Raw genomic sequence first — 6,682 nt, forward strand, 5'->3', positions numbered from 1 at the left:
CAAAGTTATATATTTAAAGGAGACCAGAGATTTGGGGGAAGAGGGCATGTCTTTGAATTTTTTTCAAAAGACAAATATTCATATTTATGTGACATACATAGGAGAAGTTCTGTAAGCAGTTGGAGATCAAGAGGAAGCTACATGGGAACTTTCAGTGTTTCCTGTTGTCATCTTGACAAGCCTAAATTCGAGAATCCATCAGGCTCCATCGGAACACAGCCTTAAACTGAAGTACAATTGTGCCTCACTGTAAAGGCACTTGGACTGCTCATGATGATGCACGTAAATTAGGCATGAATCTAAATGTGATATGGGACTATGAAAATTCCACTTAAAAAATACCAGGAGGTTCTGGAGTATGTTAATAAGTTAAATCATTGTGGTTTTTAATTTTTTTTTTTATTTCAGTCACTGTGCTACTGCTGTAACATTGTAAAGCCTTCTGGATTTGTGATCTCTGACAAAAGTCAGGGGGAAAAAAATCCTTCAAGGCAGCAGCATACTAGGTAATGTCAAATTGAAAATAAACAAACAAAACCCCCCAGTAGCAAAAACCCCAAACAGACCAAAACAACAACAACAACAAAAACCCATAGCAAAGTCACATTTCTCCCCATTTCAAGCAAGATTTTTCTTTTCTTTTTTTTTCCCACTAAAACTATTAAATAAATATGCTTGTACTTTACCAGTGTGCTTGCTGCAAAAAGTGCAATCTATTTGTACAGCAGAGAGAATGAAGGACTTAATGCTTAAAGGCACAAAAAGGGTGTGTAATAGGATTCTGGCATCTTCCCAGACAGCTTGCAGACAAATTCAGAGATGAACAGAGAAGTATCCTTTTTGAAGTATATTTGGCCAAGGTCTCATTCACAAACAGATAAAACCAACACATTTCTGCATGATAAGGGTCAACAGAATAGCGTATTAGTTTGAGAAGAGAACCCATCTGCAATTTTCTTACATAAAAATATACGAGGACACAACAGGAAAGCTGTCAGCATGACAGTTGGAGGATTCTGCCAAGGAGCCAGATGCTAGTGTCAGAAGAACATGTTCCACAGCTTGGCATCTGGGTTCTCTCATTGCCCTCCAAGAAGGAAGAAAAGGAGGAGTGATAAGATATGCCTAAATGAATAAAACTACAAGCAATTCCACCACCACCCCCAACATGCTCAAATCGCTACTTCTTTTAGAAAATCCTCAGCTACATGTTCTCCTACATCTTTTAAATTAAAATGGAAGGTGATAAATTTAACCCACTTGTGTTTTAGTATGTTGAAAAAGCATTTGCAGTTCTGAATACATAATTCTCACATGATTTTAACTGCTCATGTGTGTAGCTGTGTGATATATTTTATTATTTTTTTTAGCTTTCCACAATTTTGCTACAGAGTATATTTCAAGCTCATTTTTATCCCATGTCATTCTTGGGGCATATAATACCACATCTATGATTTACAGTTAAGAATAATTACAGCTTTATTCTTTCTCTGAATAGTTACTAACTGAGAAAAGCTGAGAAATATCTAGGGCAAAAAGCTAAGGGTTGGTTTAAGAACCAACAAGTTGATGAAGCACCATCGGGAATCACCTCATTATGTGTGTAGGGAAGAAAGACTGTTCTTAAGATAGTTTTGAGAAAGACACAGTTGCTGCACAGCCCCCTTAATGATTCTGTTCTTAGAGTAGCAAGGCTAAGGCTGTGTTCAGAGTCCCAGGTCCTTTAGTCAGGTTGCCTTGCTATGGGCAATTAAGTATATCTCTTATCCATGTTCCTTCCCTGAGTCTATCCCCATGATGTCTGAAAGTGGCAGCCTTGACTTGATTCTCAGGTGCTGCTGGATGTCTCCCTTTCTTCTGCTGACCAGCTCTGATTAGGGAGGATGGAATGATTCCCTTCATTAAGTTGGTTGAATCCCATACACAAAGATGAAAAAAACTAAGACCAAACTCCTGATGTTTCTGACATTCCTGTACAGAGACAAGAAGGTAGGAATCATGTACTTTCACCTGTCCTACAAAATAAACTAGCTGCTCTCCTCTGAGCTGGCAGAAGCTTCTAAGATTAGATATTTCAGAATTCCAAGTGACATTTACCTCTGTACCTTACTCTAGATAGACATGAAGTAGCCACATAGCACTGATATTCCAGAAGGCATGGGAATGATTTCCACCTAGGAGTATTTCTAATTCAGACAAAATAGCAGATGATTGGTCTCTCTTTGCACTTATTTAAATGCAGTTAAAGTCACCTTCAATACCAGTCCATGCCCAGAATCTTGAGGCAGAGGAATGAAGCAGAAGTACTACAATTTTCAAATTTTACTCCCTCTCCATGCAATAATGTCAGCTTGATTGCTGGTATTTGTTCACAAAAGCAATGGTTGATCCCTTTCAGGCATTCTTCCTACTTCTCTTTCAACACAGCACCTGCAAAAATGATGAGGGGAAATGTTTTTTTCAAGTAACAGAGGAGAATTCAGAAAACAGTATTGTAAGCTTGGTCCCATGTTGTCTTGTGAGCAAACTGCCAGAAGAAACTGTTACAATTCACTGTAGGGACAAAAGGATAAGGAAAGCAAACTATCACTGCTACTGTAATACCTACTCCTTGGATTCAAGACAAAGTATGCACTTAGGACAAAAACTTATGTTGTTTGACCTCCAAATCAAGAAAATGCTGTCCATACAAACATAGTCAATGAAGTCTTTAAAATCAAAGCCTATGTCAGAAAAGTGAATCTCCATATTTGCTCAGGAATAAACTTGCTCAGCTGAAATCAAAAGATGATTTTAGTCACTGTCTATACTTTAAAATTCATTTGGGATCTGAAAATCTGAATATTCTTGTTGCCTCTTCCATCAGAAGTGGTAATAAAGCAACTGCTATTAGAATTGCTCCAACAATGAGATGTGGAACATGACATGAAAGAGATCTCAGATCAGTTTTCTATGGCTGTCACAGAGCTCACATTATAATAGGAATATTTACTTTTAGTCAAGTGGATACAGTGCAAAGGAATATATGAGAACCAGCTGAGGAAAAGGTCCATTTCTGCAATAATAATCTCCTATTTTAATTTGTTGCTCCAAATTTTATCTACATTATGTTCTTAGAGTTACTGATGGGATTTAGGGCTGAGTTAAACTTTCATAGAGAAATTATGTCTCCTAATCTCCTGTCACTCTTAAAAAAAAGTAGAAAATTCAGATCAGCTACTGCTGACCCCAAAATTAACCTTTTCCTGCTGAAAGCAGAAATAAATCTGATCCAAAAAAGGAGAAAAACTTTGTCATTCATTGTATCAAACATGTCATGTTTGACAGAAAGGGACATATTAAAAAATGTTACCAAGTCCATTTTTTATTTTAATCTCCTTTTTCTTTTTATGAAGTTAAAAAATATCTGACCTTGTCAAGCCAAGGCTGCTGGATTCTCTTTTAGTTTACTGCTAGGACAGGAAAAATGCTGATCTTGACACCTCTTGGAAAGACATCAATAAGAAGCCTAGATCCATCTACTTTTATTGCTACATGATCACTAGGACAACCTTGTGAAGGAAAACTTTTTCACACGGAATATGCAGTAGAAAGATGTATATAAATGACAAAACAGCAAGAGCCTGGAAATGCACAAGAAGTGGTGCTGATCAAAGTTTGAGGACATTTGACATTATACGATTCATCTGATAATGGACAACTCTCTGTGACATGAAATATATTAACAGAGCCTCAAAGAAAAGCAGAACACAGCAGGAATGGTGTGACTTAGAGGAAGTTAATAATAGGGCACTGTTTTGTTTTCAATGAAGTATTAGGCTGACATTTCTTGATTCCCATTATATCATCCCAAAAACTTTTTCTCAATGTGTCTGGGAAAAAATATCTTACCAATGGTCAGAGCAGAACTCTAAGCAACTGTTCAAATATCGTGGTTGATCTGGTGGACATGAAACACTGCACTGGGGGACCAGGGGAACAGGACTCTGGATTCAAAGTGCATACAAGGGCACAGGCAAGATGTTTGACTTCAGGGTAAAGTAAGAGACCCTGCAAGTAAAAAGGTCCTGAGTGCTCCCCCTAAGGGGCTACAGTATCCCTAAACTGGGATACTTTGCACTCTGAGGTCTGGTCCAGGAATGTTAGCATTCCTAAGAAGCCTAATATGATATTTTCATTTTCAGGCCTGTTGTGCTAAAACAAGTCAGAAGTATTGAAAATCTCAGAAGACTTCCAAACCATCCAGTACTGCCAAAGAGTTCTGCTGATGTACAACGAAGTCTGTAGCAGCAGACCACCCCAGCTTTTTCAGTGTCCCTCTCAAATTTCAAAATCTTCCCAAGATCTGTCCATGACATCCATGATTTATTTGTTTCTACCTGCAGCAGCATTGTATATTTTATGTGATAAGTTATGAGGAAATTGGTTCAAAAAGGAAAGTTTTAAATTCCAGTGCAGTTCCTTTGTTTCAAATTACCAAGAAATGAGAAATGAGAAAAAGAGAGTATGAGTGCTATGCTTACTTTGCACTTTTTATGCCACTTTGATTCATGAGAGAAAAATTTCATTGTATGTTTAAAGTCTTTAAAGATACATATTACTAACAAGGATTTTTACAATCAGTGAACAATTGTTTGGTTTCCTCCTTGCCTCCTCCCTCCATACCCGACCCCCCCAGATACCACACACAATTTTAGGAGAATATTTTGTTGGCTATAATTAAACTATGTGTGTTAATTAGGATTAGATTTTAAATTCACTGCTTGGAAAGTAGAAAAAATACAGGATCTGAATGAGCCCAAATTGAGATGACACTTGAGTTTCCACAGATGTTTCCATAATCCTAATTTCAAATTGATTGTACTTCCTGAACAGTAAGAAGCCATTTTCAGTTATTTACCCAGATATGAACCACTTTTTTCAATGGGTAGAAAAATGTCCAGTCCCATTTTTGACTTCTTAAAACCAAAGAAGATTTTTGACTGGCAATAAGTTCCACCAAACCAAAGTATCAAGATCTCAAGGAGGACATTTGTAAGGTTATACAGAATCTCCAGTTCATATCAATATTATTGCTGCTGCTGTTGGACAGAACACAGGAGGCTGATCCATCACACCCATATGTGCCACCATATATTTACACTCCTGTGCTCACAGTGGAGATCTGTAGAATCTATCATATAAAGCCAATGCAACCTGGCTCTGCACCAGGAAAGCCTAAATTATTCATCATGAAACCAAGTAGAGCCTGAGGGCTACTTTGACTTAATGGCAGCTGGCAGTGTCCCCAAGAGACTAAAATAGCAGCCATTAACCCATGCGCTCATTTGGTATTTTTTCCCTTCTCTTTTATCATAATCTCCAAACCCATGTCAGGGAGGGTTGGCATCTCACTCTCTACAGATATGAACTCCTCTTGCCTGGCAGCTGATGGAGTCTACTGGAGGAATGGCATGGCACAAGAACAGCATGCTCCATGAACAGATTCAACACAATAACTTCATTCACAACATTACTACTGGCCTGGTAATGTTGGACACAGATTTACAAACTGGCTGCAGAGAGGAGCTTATCACTATTATTAATGTATGCCCTTCTGGTCTGGCCAGGCCTTAGAATTTTTGCTGAAGGAATTCATGTAATTTAAAGCCCAGTCCAACCTGATTTGGGAATAGTCCTAAATGATATAACTCATAGTTTGTTCCTGGCCACATCTGTGTCACAGAATGTTCCAAAAACATCAGAAAGGATATGTCTGAGCAAGTTTTTAATTTTCTTTCTAAAAATTTCTAAAAGAATTAATAACTTTTAGCAGTGAGTAGAGCTGGGCTTGTGCAGACAGCTTTCATACAAGCTTCTCCATACTGCTGTGCCAGTGATCTGTAACATAAAACCAAGTAAGTGACAATTAATCTCTTTACACAATGGAAAAAAAAAAAAAATCTATTCATTTTTCCACATTGAAATATTTTTCTAATTTCTGTCTCCCGCTTTATCATCAATTATACAGCAATGCTGGATCAAATGTGAGTAACGGGGTTGAATTTCACCAGCTTGTGAATAAGGAACATGATAAGACAATAGCATGACTGACTCTGGCACAACTACTCATTCTTCCATGTGATGTATTTTTGTTTTCACTACAGTATGAGCATTTTTTTTTACAAATTTAGGCCATGCTCCACCTTTGCCTCTTGCCAGAAATTCCCTAGTCTATGTTTATGTATCCTGAGTGTAAAATCAGAATCGCATTGTAAAAATTTGTAAAAAAAATCAATGGTACTTTTGTGCAGCATGGGACACTGGAACCACATTGTACAAATAGCACACTGCACAAAAGTACCCACTACTCTCAAGGGGAAAGGAGAGAAGGAAAATGCTGCATGGATCAGCCAGCCCTTGAGGCAACTGTTTATTTCAGAAGCAAAAACAAGGAAACCTTATATGAGTCATAGATCAATGCAGTCTTTGGATTTGCATTTGAAGAGCCAAGCATCTTGAGTCAGTTGAATCCATCGTGCCTTTAAGGCAAACCAGCCCTAAATCTGTACCTGACTTGCCTGGTGAGATTCTGTCTCTCTACTGACTCAAACCATATTGGGAGGCAAAAGTAGATGCTGGGAAGAAGAATTCAGCATCAAGTACAATTCTCAACTTCAGGTTCATGTAAAGCCAAACTGCA

At 37.9% G+C, this 6,682-nt stretch overlaps 1 long non-coding RNA gene across 1 annotated transcript; it reads right to left on the reverse strand.

Moving 5' to 3' along the window:
* Positions 1-1,336: 1,336 nt before the first annotated feature.
* Positions 1,337-6,184, reverse strand: LOC147655844 (uncharacterized). Its single transcript, XR_015276801.1, has 2 exons — positions 3,412-6,184; positions 1,337-2,430 (listed from the first exon to the last, which is right to left on the reverse strand). It is a non-coding gene; the product is annotated as an uncharacterized LOC147655844 (long non-coding RNA).
* Positions 6,185-6,682: the final 498 nt, after the last annotated feature.

This window comes from Cyanistes caeruleus, chromosome 1 (assembly GCF_971803275.1).
Source record: "Cyanistes caeruleus chromosome 1, bCyaCae1.hap1.1, whole genome shotgun sequence".
In the NCBI taxonomy this organism is placed as follows: Eukaryota; Metazoa; Chordata; class Aves; order Passeriformes; family Paridae; genus Cyanistes; species Cyanistes caeruleus.